General features: G+C 41.1%; 1 protein-coding gene across 6 annotated transcripts in view; it reads left to right on the top strand.

The window, feature by feature from the left end:
- Positions 1-18,008, top strand: part of LOC145994646 (TOX high mobility group box family member 4-like) — an 855,605-nt gene that overhangs the window by 701,979 nt on the left and 135,618 nt on the right. Inside the window, exon 1 of one of the 6 annotated variants that reach the window (XM_083130807.1) lies at positions 7,211-7,232. The exons of the other annotated variants lie outside the window; for them this stretch is intronic. The gene's annotated coding sequence lies outside the window, so the exon portion shown is untranslated. Of the gene's footprint in view, positions 1-7,210; positions 7,233-18,008 lie in introns of those variants that run through there. 6 annotated transcript variants of the gene reach the window in all.

Genomic DNA, 18,008 nt, shown 5'->3' with positions numbered 1-18,008 from the left:
AAGTAAATACATAAACACAAGATCTATCACGCCTGCATTTCAGGAAATTAGGTTTTCTCATTTACATCTTAAATGATTAGTACTTTCGAATTTTTTGTTCTAAATTTTGAGGCCGCCTACTTACAGGAGGCAAATTTAATACAAGAACCTTCTCTTTTCCTCTTCATCTATTGTTTACAAAAATTAATGTAACAAGGATGGACTTTAGTACAGTGCATTAAATAAATAAATAAAATGGTTCTGCAATGTTGCTGCATGAACCAAGTTCCTGTACGTTTCTGCTCACTTTTATCCCTGGTTAATCGCGACGAGGAAGGGTAGATGATGATTGGATGAAAGTGACGAAGGGATCTTGCGTGCCCGGGCCGGGACTCGAACCCGGAACCTTTCTGTGGCGAGAGTCGACGACTCGACGTACTGGCTCATGAAGGGGGAGAACAGCGAAGAAGAGCTTGTAAATAATCACGTGGCCAACAGATGGCGCTGATCTTCCAGATGCTGCAAGAATCCGGAGAAAGGACTAGCGTAACATATTATAGGGGGAAGCAACGAAGGAATGCCGTAAGAACTGATTGTTCTATTTTTCTCCTGGGATGCTATTTCGGTACTGTCTTAGCTATTCTAATTCTATATAAGCCATATAATTACCATATCATCTTTGTTCACTTAGCATATTATTATACACCCTATACAACGTTATTCGGTGGGTCTCCCAGATGGCGTAGTGGTAATGTCGTCGCCTTGCAATCAAGGTGACTCGGAACTCACTTAAACTGTAGGCCCAGTTCCGATTAGGCTATATGTGCATAAAGTGGACTTTAAACAAAAACTCAACAAGTATATTCGTTAACTATTTCTGGGGTGCCTTTTGAAAACACACCCAAAGGTGAACCCCACTTCCACGTAGTACACAGTGGTAACTGAAGTCTTTCAGGCCAACGAGCCTCTGGCGTCTGGATTCACGGCCAATGAAATCATCTGTGTTGTCCTGTGTTTTTTCCTTACGTGTGCTGAGTGCCCGTTTACAACACCGGCTTTTAACTTTTTCTGAAACCAACTTTTTACTGTAGCCACGACGATATCAGAGTAGTCATAGAAAATGAATGTAAAATAACAAAGGTAAAATAGTGCCATTGAACATTGCATTGAAGTCATCACACAAGTGTATCTCCGCCGTTTTCAACAACTAAATTAATTTCGTATTTTCCCGGCTCGAATCCCCGGGCTGGACATGGGTGTCCCTTCATCATATCATCCTCATAATCGCGATTAGCCAAAAGTTGAATTAAAGTGACTCTAAATTACATATACCTATAAAGAAACTAAGTATCACTTTCGTCTTTGTGTTCCACGGATCTGCTCATCTTTTACAATGAACCAAAGGAGGGCACGTTCAAGGTAAGGTAAAGGACTTGAAGGCCATCCTAAAACTATCCAGGCTCACTCGACATTGTACTTCCATACGTATTTGGGGCATTCCACAAAAAATGGTCCTAATCCATGTAAATGACAAGATGAATTACTCTGGAAATTATTATTGTCTTTACTTGCATTATGGTTTAAATATTTGTGAATGCATGTAATTTGTATATTTCATCAATAAAACTTATTAGCATCTGTAGCCTAGATCCTTCATAGACACATGAGGTCAAATTTTGCTACATTTTTGAAGCGTCACACACGTAAAACATTTTCGTTAATGCTTTTCATGCAATCAGGCTATACCCAAGTTTTCTCCATTTTTTGGCGGACACCACAAAGTACTTCATAGTTCTATAAAATCAGTAGGTTATGCAGATTTTAATCCAATCTCATGCCTACAACCTTACATTATATGTGTAAAATGTCACACACTTAACCATGGAATGCCCCTTTCCTATGTTTCATATGTCATAGCCCTTCTTCTTTATTACAGTCCACAAGACAGGACTGGCGGTACTTGTGCCTGTAACGGTTGTGGCATTTGCCCCCTCGTCTCCGCCTTGAAACTATGATTTTTTTTACCATCCAATTGCCTATAATAGTCTTCCGTGAGGTTGCTATGAATGCTGCCTTTCTGGTTGTCAGTTGTCGCCTTTTGAAAACTCCCAAAGGAGGCAGGGGGCGAGGGTGGGGAATATGGAACGAATCCTTTTAAGGGAGTCGCAAGAAATGTAATATTGCTTGTCAGTTATCAGAAGCTTCCCTCCTCAATCTATGACTTGCATTATATTTGGTAAAACATTCCACATTCCCCTTCTGAATAATTGATGGTTTTGTAGGTTGGGCATGGATGGGGATATCCCACCAGGGGGTCGTTTTGCAGAAGTTTGGCAAGATTATGTGTCAGATTACATTGAAATATGGATCCCTCTCAACGAACAAATAAGATACTTTACGGCATCAATTATTTTATAAATTAATCACTAGTGAGCGAGAACAAAGATAGGGGAGTGCGGCGGGAGAGGGGGGTAAGGTTTCATCTGTGTTTGTGAGTGCGTGTCGGCAGTCCTCGTTTCATTGATTCTCGTTGTGATGATTTTTCAGGTTTCAAACAATCACGGCTCTTTTATATTTGTTGTCATACCAATTGTCCAATGAAAGTAAGCAGAATCAATCCGCTTATAAATGTGCAAGCCTTGCGTGAGGAGTTATGTCCTTGGAGCCAATCATGTACAGGGCGATTCTGGACTAGCAGTCCAAATTCAACATTCGTAAGCATTCCTATTCGGTTCTTGTCTCTCCCCGATGGAGTAATGGTAACGTAGTCGTCTGTTAGTCGAGGGATCCCAGGTTCTATACCCCTAGGAGGAACATAGTGACTCGATTCCCACCTTAAAGTGGAGGTTCATAACTGATTAGTCTTTCTGTGCACAAAGTGGACTCAAAAAACATACTCAGAGAAGCTTGCAGGACCACTCGTAACATATTGTATGCATTTTTTTCATTGAAACATCTGAAATAATCCATGAAACTTACTTGGTGACGAATGATGGAATAGATTCTCTCGGGATATCAGACAGGTCAGTTCCAGATAGGCTTCCGAGAGCTAACGTCGTCACTCTTTATCTTCATTCAACTATTGTTTTAAAACGAGATGTGGGAAGCCATTTCCACCCTGTGGAAAGACTGAGACAGTCGCCATCACTACACGTGCATTTTGTTACGTAATCACTATTTTTTAAAACTTCCCTTTCCTTTGGCTCTCTCTCCTTCTCTGTTCGTCGACTGCACTTTATTTCCATTCGTCTTAACTGTTAGTTCACTAAAACTTCATTTCCGCCCCCCCCCCCCCCTTCTTCAGGTACGTTCTCTCCTCAGGTTACGCTCTCTCCCTCTCTCTCCTTGCCTGTCCGTCCACTGAAATTTAACTTTTTCATTCCTCTTCCTCGTCTGTTCCTCCACTGAAACTTCACTTTCTTTTCATACTTCTTCCTCAGGCTCTCTTTACTTATCTGTTCCTCCACTGAAACTTCCCTATGTTTTCATTTCTCTTCCTCAGGCTCAGGCTCTCTCTCCTTATTTGTTGGTCCAGTGAAACTTCACTTTCTTTTCATACCCCTGCCTTAGGCTCTCTCTCCTTATCTGTTCGTTCAGTGAAACTTCACTTTGTTTTCATTTTCCTTCCTCTGGCCCTCACCTTATCTGTTCGTCCACTGAAATTTCACTTTGTTTTCATTCCTCTTCCTCCATCTCTCTTTCCTTATCTGTTCGTTCACTGAAACTTCACTTTCTTTTCATACCTCTTCCGGCTCTCTCTCTCTCTCTCTCTCTCTCTCTCTCTCTCTCTCTCTCTCCTTACCTGTTCGTCCATTGAAACTTAACTTTCTTTTCATGCCTCTTCCTCAGATTCTCTCTCGTTATCTTTGAAACTTCACTTTCTTTTCATACCCCTTCCTCAGGCTCTCTCTCCTTAACCTGTTTGTCCACTGGAACTTCACTTTGTTTTCATTCCTCTTCCTATGACTCTCTCAACTTTCCTTAGCTGTTCGTCCACTGCTCTTCTTTTCTTGGGGAGCAGGCGAGAAAAAAACGAGAGGAGCAAAAATTCTTCATTCCCCTCACATAACCATCCCATCGCTTGCTTCTTTCTAAATACAGTTTCCTGCCGAGAATTGATTTCATGAAACGGCCACATTGCAGGTGGTGCGGCCCGCATTCAAATGCCCGATTTCGGGGGAGCGATTTAAAAATACCACATTTCTATTTTATGACATCGTTCCTCGGGAGAGTCGCCATAACTTCCCCATGATTTCTCACCGGGAACGAGAGGGCAGCTATATTATCCGGCAGTTCCGACTGGCTTTTCATTCGCGCGGTCCGAGGGTTTTCATGTTGTCGGAAATGATACGGGCGGAGGAACATGGGCAGCATCGTCGTTCCTGTGAGATGCCTTGGGTTCTCCCTACCGTTTAGGTAAATGAGGATCCCGGAACGGCTACGTGTTACGTCACTCAGGTTTGATGCGAAAATTCACTGAATAACGGAAGATTAGACGCTTGGCAAAAGACAACATCGGAGCAAGTGGCTGACGGGAGCCATCTTCTCCCATACCAAAGAAAAAAACTATTGAGGTGTACACAAATATTTTCTAGGAGCGTCGGTAAAGGAGTTTCCTTTTATTTGTTCCTTAACTGTAATTATGTATGTATGTGTTTGTGTGTATAATATATATATGTGTATATATGTATGTGTGTGTGTAAACATAAACTACTACTGCATATTAATGAACACTTATGGCATAATATTACGTGTGTGTGTGTGTGTGTGTGTGTGTTTGTTTCTAAGTCCACTTCGTGCACAGACATGCTAATCGGGACTGCACCTATAGTTAAAATGGAAAACGAACCACCGGATATCAAACCCAGGAGCCTTATATGTATGTATTCAAATTTCCCCCATCAGTACCTCAACCTATCTACTGCCTTCTCTTTCTGTTTTGCTTATATTACGTCACTCTTGGGTTAATCGCTGCAATGAGGGTGAATAATAGTGGGTAATTGGGCAAACTCCCATGCCTTACCGTAGAGTTCGAACCTGAGACCTCTGACTTCGTAGCCCATTACATTGAGGTTGGCACAAATATTTCTTGTTATAATCTTCAATCTATCTAATATACGAGCATTTGTTTTGGGAAATATTCACATTGAACATTCTAGAACAAATTGTACTGGTATTATATCTTGGGTTGAAAATTACTTGTATAATATACATTTTTTGCTCGATTGAGACTGGACCTACAGTTGCAGTTTACTGATTTCATCTAAAAATGCTCTAAAGTGCTAATGCGATTGGATCTGCAATAACAACGAGATCGTAAACATCTACGACAAATTCCAAACCCACCATTTCGGAAAACTGCACAGAAGAATAGGAGTTACGGGATGTAGAGAGCTTATATTTTATCAAAACGGTTGGGCAGAAGAGGATCGTGGGAAATCTTCCAGAAACTCTCATATTTCAGCCCATTGAGCCAGCTGGAAGGGGGCCAACCCTTGCTAAGGATGTTAACAAGCGACAACAGAAAAAACATGAATTGTACCGTTCGAAGCTCAACGCGTAGGATACATGGCGAATGTCATTGAACACGAATGTTCTGTATCGGCGAGTGAAATGCCCGACTTAAAATTCTGTCAGGTCTCTTTGTGCATGCTGGAAAATGACATTAAATACTATGCATACATTTGTTTTATAATTATCTGAATGCAATGATGGAAATATTTATCATAACTCAATAGATATTATTATTTTTGCGTTGATTGTATTTAGAAGTCTCAGTTTTTAAATTTTAAAAATAATATGCATGTTAAAACTTTTTCTAGGGAAGTGTCGATCAACATTTGTTTTTGGAGATTAACACGCATACTTTAGAGATGAGAATAATATATCTGTAGTGCATCAATCCAACCATGTGTCTTCGAAAGTTAAAAGTTTTGTTTTATTTTCAAATTTCAGAATTTTACATGTTTCTAATGATGATTATTTTGACTTGCAAAAGTTGCGTCTTGGTGTCCGTTGTTATTGTTAAGGCGCACTGGACCTTCAGCCGACGTCAGCGAAGCCATTGTTGAAAATTGCCGTCCTTTTGAATAAGACGCTATGGTATTCCAAAATTCTGAAAAATTACATTGGCCTAGAATTTGTTCTTAAACATTCGCGTAATTTTTTTTGGCTGTTGTCTATATATTCTCAATACTTTCGTGGCTAGATAAGTCTATTAAACCATTGCGAATATCTAGACAATAGCGAAAGCAAACCACACGAATGTCATGAAGGAATTCTAAAGTGATGTAATTTTTCATAATTTGGAATATCATTGCGGTTTTTGGAAAGGAGAGGAATTTTAAAAAACTGCTTCGCCAGAGGTCCAGCGCATCCTCAATAAATTTAAACTTCAGCCAACGAAGTGCTGCATATTGCTTAACGAAGAATTGGTAGGACCACTCCGATGGTGTACGCCCTCGCCTTGTAAACAAGAGGTCGCAAGTTCGATTCCTGGTGGAAGCACTTTGCACAGCCGTTCTGTGGGTCAAGTTCTGATTAGGCCATCGAATGACCAAGTGGACTTTGACGAGAATTTTTGACCATATGTTCGTAGATTTGTTTTCCCAAGTAAATGGGAACCTGTACGTACCACGAGTCGTCCCTTGTCGAGGGAATCCTTAGATGCGAGATTCGTCAAACGGTCAATGCCATTCGACCTTAATCTTCCGACGTCGACACCTTAGTTCCGCATTTCCCTCAGCGTCAAATGCCTGACTGACGACGTGAAATGAAAGCGCTGCATCATCGCTGAACAAGTGATTATTCAAAGTTACTGTCACAGTCGTAAATTATGTACCTGCGGGAATATCAGGCAAAATAATCAAGAGAGGTATGTTAGCCAGCCCTACGGTCTGGACATGGGTGTTTTTTGTAAGTAACCCTTCATCATATCACCACTCATCCTTATCGTCGCGATTAGCCAAAGTGGCTGAAAGCGACGCTAAATAACAAAAATGAAATCATTCCTTTCTGAATAAATATGCGGAATGTGAGAGAGAAAAATGGATGAACTTATTGGTGAACAATTTGGCGTGATATTCATGAATCTAACTGTAACTTCTTGAAACTATCGTTATTTTATGGACATACATTTTTATTCAGTGATTTTATTATCCAAAGTACTGTATTTGATATTGTTTCTCATAATTGTTTCTCTTTCTTCTAGGTAATGTAAAGATACTTCTTAACACACTTGGCTTACTCCAGGGGTGAGTTAACGCACAATTTGCGTATTGATATAACTAATTATACGGTATACTAACATACCACAAGACCTGTTTTGGCATATCTCGTGCAGCTATAGGAAGTTTGAATTCACAATCGATTAAACACCACTGTGAATTCTGAATATGAAATATAATTGCTAGTAATTCATGTATTCTGGTTCTGGTTTTGTTCGAAGCTTGTTTATGTTGATTACAATAGATTACAAGCAGTTTTCTGTTCGTAGTGTTGGTGTGTCACCTTATTGACAGCCATCAGCCTATAGGGATAACGCTTGCTAGCGTTTTTTGGGCCATACCTCCCGAGTATTCCACGTGCTCGTCTTTGTTTACGTGACAGGCGGAAGTTTACTCATGTTTCTTTTTATGCTGTAGAAAATAAGGCTTTTCATGAAAATATTAACAAGGTGCTGAATGGAGTGTGTGGTCTCCATGTCTTTCGCTTCCATTGCGATTTTGTTTTTGCTCTACAGAAGACGACGTCACAAATACGTAAGTCTTGATATGTATGTTACATGAAAAACAAGAGATTTCCGGTTCGATTCCTGGAACATTTCAGTGGCTCGAATTCATCTTCAGCCTATACAATCCTGATTAACTTATAAAATGGGCTAAAGACAAACTTTTCAATGTTCTGTTGGATACAGTCATATTGGTTTATGCTTTATATACACGGTGTTAAAGAAGTACTAAAGTTTTATAACTGTAGAGCCACTACATTTCGAATTCGGTAATATGAGAAGCTAAAGTTTTGGAATTTTCTAGTATCGAAAAGACGACGTTCGCCAATTTTGCATATTGTCGCCCATCTCTGAATAACAACACGTTTTTCTTAACGAAACAAACTCGAAACATTGGTATTTTGTTTATTTTACTTCGCTTTTCTACCACTTTGGGCTAATCGCGATAATGAGGATGAGTTATGATATGATGGAATTGATGAATCACAAAGAACATCCATGTCCAGGCAAGGATTCAAATCCGGGACATGTGACGTCCTAGCGCGCTGTGCTAGCCACTAAGCCAGGGAGGTCGGCCAATCCCGTATGAAGCAATGCGAATAGTTTTTTTTAACGTGAATTTTACAATTCATCGTGTATTTTTATCGGTGTGATTAACCTAAAGAGAACGGTAAGCAACGTAAAACTATCGGCAAAAGAAAACAACAATATTGTGTTTTGATTTGTAAGTCTTACTGTGTTTGTTAAGTACAGTACACGAGAAAAGTATAGATGGAAGATAGAAAAGAGGGTCTGCCCCTCCCCCACCCCCCTCTCTCTCTCTCTCTCTCTCACGTCTGCCAACAAACAGTTCCTTGCTTTTCGTGATTCCTGCAATTTTCTTCCCTAGTCACAGGTTTCGTTTCTTTAAGTACGGTCAGCGTCCATCGCCCCTCCCAAATAATCCTCTGTGCGTATGTAATTTTCATTTTCAGATTCCAGCACGTCCCTCGGCGTGTGTGTGTTTATCCTGATCGGCGAGGTTGTTTATGAACCCTTTATCTTCCAGGGTACACCATGCTGTGGTACACGGCAGTACGATAGGAAATAAATCCCTTCGTGGATCTTGGGGGAGTTGTTTTCACTGTCTATAGCAGGTAGGAAATATGACTCCCGATGAACTGTGGAAGCTTTACATATTTTGTTGCGGTTAACCTTGGTCATGCAACTGGAAGCAGGATAATGCTCCCGGGAACCCGGGTTATTTTTTCCGTTCCTGAAATCCCGAGATTAACAAGCTTCATAGTCCCGAATGTCAGAGATTGTTTGCAATACGTTTTCGAAACGTGTTTCCCCTCAGTTTTCATTCATCCGTATCGTAAGCTAAGTTCCTCTTTCTGGTGTTAATTTCTTCAGTAAGATGCATTTTATCATACCCTTTACCCTCACCGAAACTAGACGTATTATCACAGATAAACGTGTTACAGGCAGACATTGAACTTGCGTAGCAAACCATTTTCGCAATGAAGTACTGTCCGCAAGAAGTTCTGCCAGTCACCGCCGAGAGGCGCCACTGGCACCTTTTTGCTTTCATCCGTATACCTATGATACGTTTATCTGTGGTATTACTATACCGCTTTCAACACGTATCAACTCTTATTTTGCAGCCGCCTTGAGTGATCGTAACGGAAGAAAGGAAGAGAAGGGGGTAAATGATTGGTACGAGCATCGTAAGCATTCCAAAATTAGTCCCGAAATCCCGTTATTATGCAATCTACTTGGAATTGCACTTCCTAAAAGTGGAAAGGTTCTGTGCCAGCATGCCTGAATATCATATTTCCTTTCTAAAAACCAGAAAGTGGAGCAACATATCATTTTTTTTTTTTCCAAAATTTAAAATGCATTACAAGAATTCTAATCCGTGCATCAACAGCACCAAATGTGTTTTTGAAGTTTAGTTCAAGTACACTTTACGAACAGAAAAGGCTAATTGGTTTTTGATTTGTTTTATTTTACTTCGCTTTTCTGTCACTTTTGGCTAATCGCGAAGATTGAGGATGATTGATCATATGATGACGAAGGGACACTCACAAGGAACACCCAGGCCGGGTTTCGGACTCGGGACCAGAGAGGCTAATTGGGACTGGGCCTACAGTTTGATGTAGGATCCGAACCACTGCGTGTTTCTACCTGGCATAGAACCGGAGATCGATTTGATTGCAAGGCAACGACGTTACCACTACGCCATCAGGATTCCAAGTGATTTTCCAAATAGCCCCGCCATTTTGGAACGCACGTTGACCGATTTGGCCACCGGTATCCTAGCTCTCGAAATATCTGAAACTTTTCCAGAACTCACCTGGTCGATACCCGAGAGAAACTGATCATCAGGTTACTAATTGTTCTTATACTGAGTCAATACCAAATACACAAAGCCGAGCTTCGTAGCGGAGTGGTTAGAACCGCGCTACGAAGCCAGGGGTCGAGATTTCTAATCCCTTTCTGGGCAGAAGTGTTCTTTGTGAGTGTCCATCATATTACCACTCATCCACACCTTCGCGATTCGCCAAAAGTAGAAAATCGAAGTAAAATAATCGATCAAATCAAACACACTATTTTTTCGATGTGCAACTGAACCTCGGGCAAGCGCCTTTCCCCACATATCCGTCGCGGTTAACCTAGAGATAAGAACAAGCGACGTTAATTAAATCGACAAACCAATCCAAGTCGCATATCGCACATCTCGTGTTACGGTCGCCACGTGGAGTTTGAAATTGAATTCCCCCCGTCCCATCCTCTGACATGATGCAATCGTCCGGTGAAGAAAATAAACCCCGTAATTCTCCATTCTCCCGTGGATCGTTCTGGTGAGGGGGGAGAACTGGAGACAAAAGTAACGCGCGAGAATCCGTATGCTCTGCATTAAGCTTCTTGCTTTCCCACCTGATAGACTGCTAGCTAGACCCAAGGGTACCAGGAAATTGCTATGAAATTGCGTTGCGTTAACGTAAATGGTTTGATTTCCGTTCTTTACATCCCCTCCCGAATGGTGCCTGAATGAGGGGCAGAAAAATGCTTCAAACTTCGGTTTGATATGGGGGTATTACGGCTTGGTTTTCAAGAAATATATCCTCGGGTATGTTTTGTTTACCCTACTGTTGGTACACGGGAGATGTACTGTGTAAAAATTGCAGCTCGACGGGACTCGAACCCTAATCTCTGGCATACCGTTGGCATACCGTGTGCCATTGCTATATCAAAACCAAATGATTTTGCTTGATATTTCGCTCTTGTTGCTTTACGTGCGTGGAATTGTCTCCGTCGGCGCTACTGATACGGGATCCGTTGATTTTTATATTATGACATCAGTATTTTTACCAGTCACGCAATGCGGGGATAAGCCCTTTAATTAAAACAAAATCCAGAACAGGCCCCTGACAAGAAACTAAAATATCTCTGCTAAAACTTGCTCACTCAATTTTTAAAACTAAACGCACGTCCATGAAATTAGGCGGCTGAGGCAGAATTGCGCTGGTGCCACGTATGGGAAAGAAAAGAAAAGCGAGAGCGGAACAAAAGTCTCTGGTTCCGGCGCACTGTGTGGCAACGTCCAACCGGGCTGCGTTGCCTAGTTCGAGCGTCAGACCGACCTCTCCGGGCATACAGTTGTCATCCCTGACCTTTCGAGCAAGTACTGTCAGTTTTGTATCACATGGATTACAAAGACCAATTCTACAACAAGATCTTTCATTCTCTTAAACCTGGGTTGTGGTCCGACGTGGCAACAGCGCGAACTTCTGCCACCCGCCTAATTTCATTCATTATTTAACAAGAACTGACACTGTACTGTCTCTGAGGACTTAAATCTCCTTACCTAGGTTAAAGGCTCTCGGCACATATATGAACAAACACACGGCCCCACACAGGGTTATCCTGGCCGTGGGTCCAGGCGCCAAAGCCTCGTTGGCCTGCAAGAAGAAGATGCCAAGGTGTACTACGTGGAAGTGCAGTTGACTTAGGTCACCACCTTTCATCCAACGTGATTTGCTGCCTTTGAAACACTGATGACGTCGACGATGCTTTTCTCTCAGCGTAGAGTTAATTACCTTACTGATTGGCACACACGTTAAATGTACAGTCACGGACACTTCTGGGTTGAAACCATCACATTGAAAGTTAATGGGATTGTTTCAACCCAGAAGCGTCCGTGACTGTGCAATGTAGAAATTTCAGGGGAAATGCTGAGCCAAGGGGTCCCTGGTTCCATCCTTGGTGGAGACACATTGCACAGAGGTTGGAAACCTAATTTTAAAAAAATATGTAACCCAGGAAATTTACAGCTAAAGTCTGTTCGGCGAAATTATATACTTCAAAGTTCTCTTTTCCGTCGAAAGCCAGGGAGGGTCACATGAACCGCTGAACCAATAGGCTTTGTCCGGTTGCCGTGCTGGGGGGAAATTCTCGTCGTATTCTGCCAAATTTTTCTTTTCGAGTCGTTTTCGAAACAGGTGGCACCCTCAACAAGGTCAAGCACGGCGAAGCCTAATGGTTGCCGCCGCGTAGCAAGCGAAAGGGTCTCCGATTCCCTGCCTCTCCCTGGAATGCGAACGAAGGGTGCTTGTGGACAGCTAAAAGGTGTCTTGTACGACTGGCCAAAAATCAGGCGTGTAGCAACACCGCTCCCCCCCCCCCCCTTTTCAAGCTCCCACAAGTGGAGGCGAAAAATCTGATTTTCCTGAAGTTTTTTTCTTTGGCCGGTCAGGCTTTAGTACTCTATCTTATATATCAAACGTGATGAGGTAAGTTTTACAGCCAAATTTTAGTTTAGAAACACACTTAATTTTCTCAATCTAAAGATGGTCCCCTTTTAAACAATGTACAGCGCATTCATCTTAATTGATATATAATTTTGACCATTGAGATTGACATTTTTCTGGAATTACTGTAAGAAAAAAACACTGCCGTATCATTCTCCGCTTGTACGGCACATTCAGCGTCACAAGACATACGGCTGCTTCCAAGGAGGGTGTCAAAGGAAACATGTTCCGTTAACATTTAGCGCCTCAATTGGCAACTTGGCAAACTTTTTCCGTAACGGTAATCTTCTCCCTCCTTCCCTCTGTCGGATCTTCGCAGAAAGGAGAATAAAGGAAGTTTGAAAAGGCATAATTTTTTTTCCTGGGATTCACAAACAGTCAGCCACTCTGTCGGTTGTGAATAATTCATAACGTAATATCAATCCCTGTCGCGTGGGTACGGGGACCATTCTTCACGCAAAATGAAACTATTTATTCAGCAAATTCGTCAAAGTCTCTTCTTCGGATATTTTGCTATTCTCGTCTTTTCACAATTTTCTTTTCAGCGTCTCCTCCCCCGTTTTATTCTCGGTATGAAAAGAACAGAGCAACTTATTCGTTGCTCCAACTTAAAAATTCATTGGTGCCTTAAGTTTCAATGATAAAGTGTTCTTTTCGGCCCTTGCACGAAACAAATTTGCAAAGATGTGTGAGAAGAACTGCTTCGGGAAATGACAGTCTCTGCGAATTGTTTCGATGAAATTTTCGTTGGCTTAGTTATAATATTTTAGATCAAGTAAGAGATTTCAAGACTTCGATTATGGTTGGAACTGTGAGGAGGAGATTAGAAATAGAACAGACATGGCGAAAATTATTTCATCGAGGAAAGGGACCTTTTATTCTTAAATGGAGCTGAAATTGTGAAGTGCGTTGTATGGTGTGTACTTGTGTATGGATCGGAAACGTTGACAGTGCGGCGATATGATTCGAAACGAAAGCGCGCGAGGAGAAGTGAGTGCATGGAGGGGAAAACATAGCTGCAGCTACCAGCGCTTTGCCCTGCCAACTCGCTTCCTCTCCTTCTCTTCCGTTATGTGCGCTATTGCTCCATAGATGCCCGAGATAAGCGTATAGCCCTTTCTTTACAGCCTAACCCTTATCGAATCAACAGTTTGATGAGAGTATGGCCCAAAAGACAGTCCTGATTCTGATCATTAGATAAATACATGTAGTTTGTGGATATTAAAAGAAGATTACTTCTATTACTCTTATTCTGTCCCATTCTCTGATATAATTATAGCTCGTTGTAAGACAGTACAGACAATTTCATACTATTTAAAAGCTAATATTCTCTCCCCTTATTTCTTCTTTCTTCCATCTTCTCTACGTCTCTATTTTTTACAAGAAAAAAAAATCCCCAGGGGAAGTTCCGAGAAAGGTCATGAAGATAATTCAAGGCTCTTCCGATGATGTTTTTGTGTTCCAGACAAAACTTAATATAAAGGGGGGGAGGGGGGAGATGTTGATACAATGAAGATACAAGGTCGACCGGTTTTTCATGTGTGGTTCTTACATCCATCTGGCTTTTTCTGGACCGTCTACGCCGCTCACAAAAACAGTGCATTTTTGTGCGTGGAGGGGGAATGCAGCACTTGTAACGAACGGGACAATTCCAATAATATGCCAGTCAGTAAGGGGGTTCAATAGTAGAAAGCTGGAACAAATTTTAAAATATCAAATTACTAAATTACTTGCTCCTGTAGAGCACGCTCAAGAAAAACGTATCGAACCTTTTTTGTAGAGAATCAAATGTTTATTTTCAAAAGTTTTCAGGCTAAATTATATGCATATTGTGGATTAATTTTTGTCAAAATCTGTCCTGCCGGCTGAGTCTCGGTATCGGAAAGTATCGATTGGAATTCATCTACCGATACCAGGCGATACTTAATGGGGATAAGTGGTGAAATTGATGAAGGTACGATCACAAACATATATGGACACAAGTCCCACTAAACAGTGATTTACTTTACTTTACTTTTACTTTTACTTTTTTACTTTACTTTACTCTTTCTCAACACCCCCCCCCCCCTTTTGTTAAACATTTTCACCAAGACTCAATTTATTATCAATTTGACTCTAAATTTACACTTAGACCCCTAAATACGAACTTACACCCCTCAGTTGGAATGTTCTGAACAAACCCCTGCCACAGAGGATTATACTGGCCGAGTGTGTCCAAGCGTCAGAGCCTCGTAGGCCTGCATCGACAGAAATTACCGAGGTATACGTGGATATGAGATTGACTTTGGCTGCCTGCTCAGGCCACCCCTATACCCGGACAAACCATGTTTCCACTGCTAAACTAACTAAGATGTTTGCACTAACGATGCAGGCACAACCACAAACACCTGTTCCGAAATTAGAAGCGATGAATCGCGGGATGACATTCATCTGATTGTAGTGACTTAAGTTCCACGTGTTGCCTTTCGCACCTAACGCCCTGCATAGCCATTGAACAGGGTTTCCTACCAGTCAAGGGACTCATGAAAAGCAAGAAAAAGTCGAGAAATCAACAAGAAGTCAAGAAATTATACTTGTCAAGAATCTTTGCTATCACAATGATTGGTTTAGTTTATTTGGCTTCTTTTTCTGCTTCTTTTGGCTTATTTGAAAAGATGAGGGTGAATGATGGCAAGATGAGATGGATGCAGAGAGAATCACGAACATGTAGGGATGGCATCAAGAGCCCACGAAAGATTATACAGGCTCTGAGTCCAGGAACCAGAGTTTTGCTAGTCTGCCAAATGCAGTCCAAGGTGTACCGCCGCAACAGAATTGCGCACACTTTACATCCAGAATTGCGCACAAATCTCACTGACCTGTTTCGCGCACAGATTTTGATCGAACGTTGCCACTTTGATAGCTTTAGAATCTGTGCGCAAAACTGTTTTTTTTTTTCATTAGACAAGAAGAGAGAGAGAAATTAGAAATTAAATAGTAAATCTCTTAAGGATTAAATGAAAAATATAATTTGACCAGTAAATGTAGCAAGTCAAGATACAATTTTCATGCCAATTTACATAATACAGTAAGTCACCATTGATATTTTCAAGATACAATTTTCATACCAATTTACTCAAAAGTTAGTTTAGGTTAGGGTAATGACTGCATAACAAACACTTCTGTCAATCGAAGCTCGTGACCTTCGATATAGATACGGAGATACACCATTACATTCTAGTCCACCAATCAGGTTCATCCTCTATGCCTATCTAATGCTACCCTTCCAGCAGAAACACGTGTAAGTCCACACAGACACACAATGAAACACAACAGAAGTGAGAACGGCTTGAGAACATTTTACATCTGACAACATCGCCTCATTTTTTTGTGCGCAATCCTGTCTGTACATTGTGGCAGCTTGTCAACGACTTATCAGATACCATCGATCAAACCGGAAAAGTGTGCGCAATCCGGCTGTAGCCAGGTGTTGTACTACATGGAAGGGAGCACGGTAATTATTATATGCATTAATAGATAAATCAAGTCTAATTCTCTTGTTAAAGTATAGCTTCAGTTTTCGTCTTAACTGGTCTTTTGGTAGCAGTTTTTCAGTGGAATAAATAAGGGTTAAGTAAACGAAAAAGTGTTAAGAGAAAGTCATGAAAAAAGTCCAGAATTTCGATTTGATATTTTGTAGACACCCTGTTGAAGCTTGACTTTAATGATGTAATTTGGAATGGAATCGATCGGAAAACATTTCTTATTATTCATTTTCCTCCAAGAAATAGCGCATCGAAGAAGATGGAAAACTACCAGGTAAAGATATTCAGTGAGAAATGTGTTCTCATTCTCCGGCTCACGTAAGCCGTACCACGTGGCCTGTGCGTGCTTTGTTAGATGATTAACAGAGGTCTCCATCAAGCATCAAGGACACGTTTACAACGAAACGTGCGTACGTTGCCAAAGGAGTGGCGGTTTTTGTTTAATTATAGAGACTTCAGTTACACATACCTCCCTCTTTTTTTTATACCATTGCAAGTTCTCACTTATTCCTCAGGGGGCACGAAAGACACAGTGTATAAAGTATATTTTCCCTAAGAATTTCCTCCGTCCTATTAACCCCTGCATTTTTGCGCTTACGCTATGGATCTGTCTCACTTTCTCCTCCACCAAAAGTAGTTGAACACCCTAATCGATGTTGCACACCTAATGGAGTGTTAAAGGCCTCCATACTTGGTGTCGTCTGACAGTAAATGGTGCAACAAGACACAAAATATTATGCTAAACAACGTCAATTCCGTATTAACACAATAGGAATGTCCTGTTGCACCACTGTTGGTGGCTTGCATATTTTTTATAGAGTACTTTTTCTCCGTCTGCTGTAAGAATGAGGACAGTTTAATCATATACACGTATACGTGGCTTATCAGCAGGTGTGCCGCTAGGATTAATCATCTAGGGGTGCTGATGGGGTGCGGAATGATATTTAGGGGGCGCAATTTGAAAGAGGAAAACATGAAACATGCGTGCAGTATCTAAAACTATATTTCAGAATGGGTCCGAACCAAGTGCTTAACGTAATGATGATGATGATGATGATGATGATGATAATAATAATAAAGTTGATAATGCGTTAATAACATCAATGTATATTAATAATACTGTTATAGAAAAGGGTCAGTTAATAATTATAAGAATATACCTAGGTAGATATAAGATCATGTATTCATTATCTAGCCTCACTAAGATTTGTATAAAAACACCTCTTCTACGAAAGAAATTAATGGAGTATTTACTGAATACCAAAAAGGTTGTCAAGCCCAGCTGATGAAATGGAAAGTCCCGGATCATTATATCGTAATAAAACTGAGAAACTTTATCAGGCACGAATAGGAGAACTTATATTAGCTGTAAAAGTTAATAACTGTTTTCTGTTGAAAATATGTTTTGAAGAAATGGTGAGGAAAAAAATTAAGGGGTGCGCCAAGCATCCCTTCGCCCCCCCCCCCTCTCCTGGCGCCGACCCTGCTTATGAGAAATCTTATTGATTGTTCCAATGGTGGCTGTTCTGGTTTCTTGCGCGTGACAAAGCCTACGTACGTAGCCGCTTTACTGAAGTTAGTGAACCTTATAGTATGAGCGATGCAACTAATGAAATAACACGAGAACTAACTTTGGAAAGAAAGGATTCCTTTCTTCTCCGTTTGTCTTATCCCTTCATTTGTTTCCTCACTTCTTCAGTGTTCATTTGATCTTCCATGAGAATCCACGGTAGTTCGTTTGACTGCCACACCGGAAATACAGGTTCGATTCCAGGTGTGAAATCCGGAGCGTGGTGCTGATCAAACCAGCCAGTCCTTGAGAATGTGTGGAGTTCTAACGCCACCACACCTCACCCCCTGTGTGGCCTCGTGCCACTGTGCAATGGCGAGGAGAGAAATTGTGAAATTGAGAAAAGTGTAGAGAGTGAGAAAGGGAGAATTTGAAAGATGGACGAATGGAGAAAATTAGAGAGGAGAGAA

The sequence above is a fragment of the Lepisma saccharinum genome, chromosome 1 (assembly GCF_977018435.1).
Source record: "Lepisma saccharinum chromosome 1, izLepSacc3.1, whole genome shotgun sequence".
In the NCBI taxonomy this organism is placed as follows: Eukaryota; Metazoa; Arthropoda; class Insecta; order Zygentoma; family Lepismatidae; genus Lepisma; species Lepisma saccharinum.
This window is presented reverse-complemented; position numbering and strand designations above follow the sequence as displayed.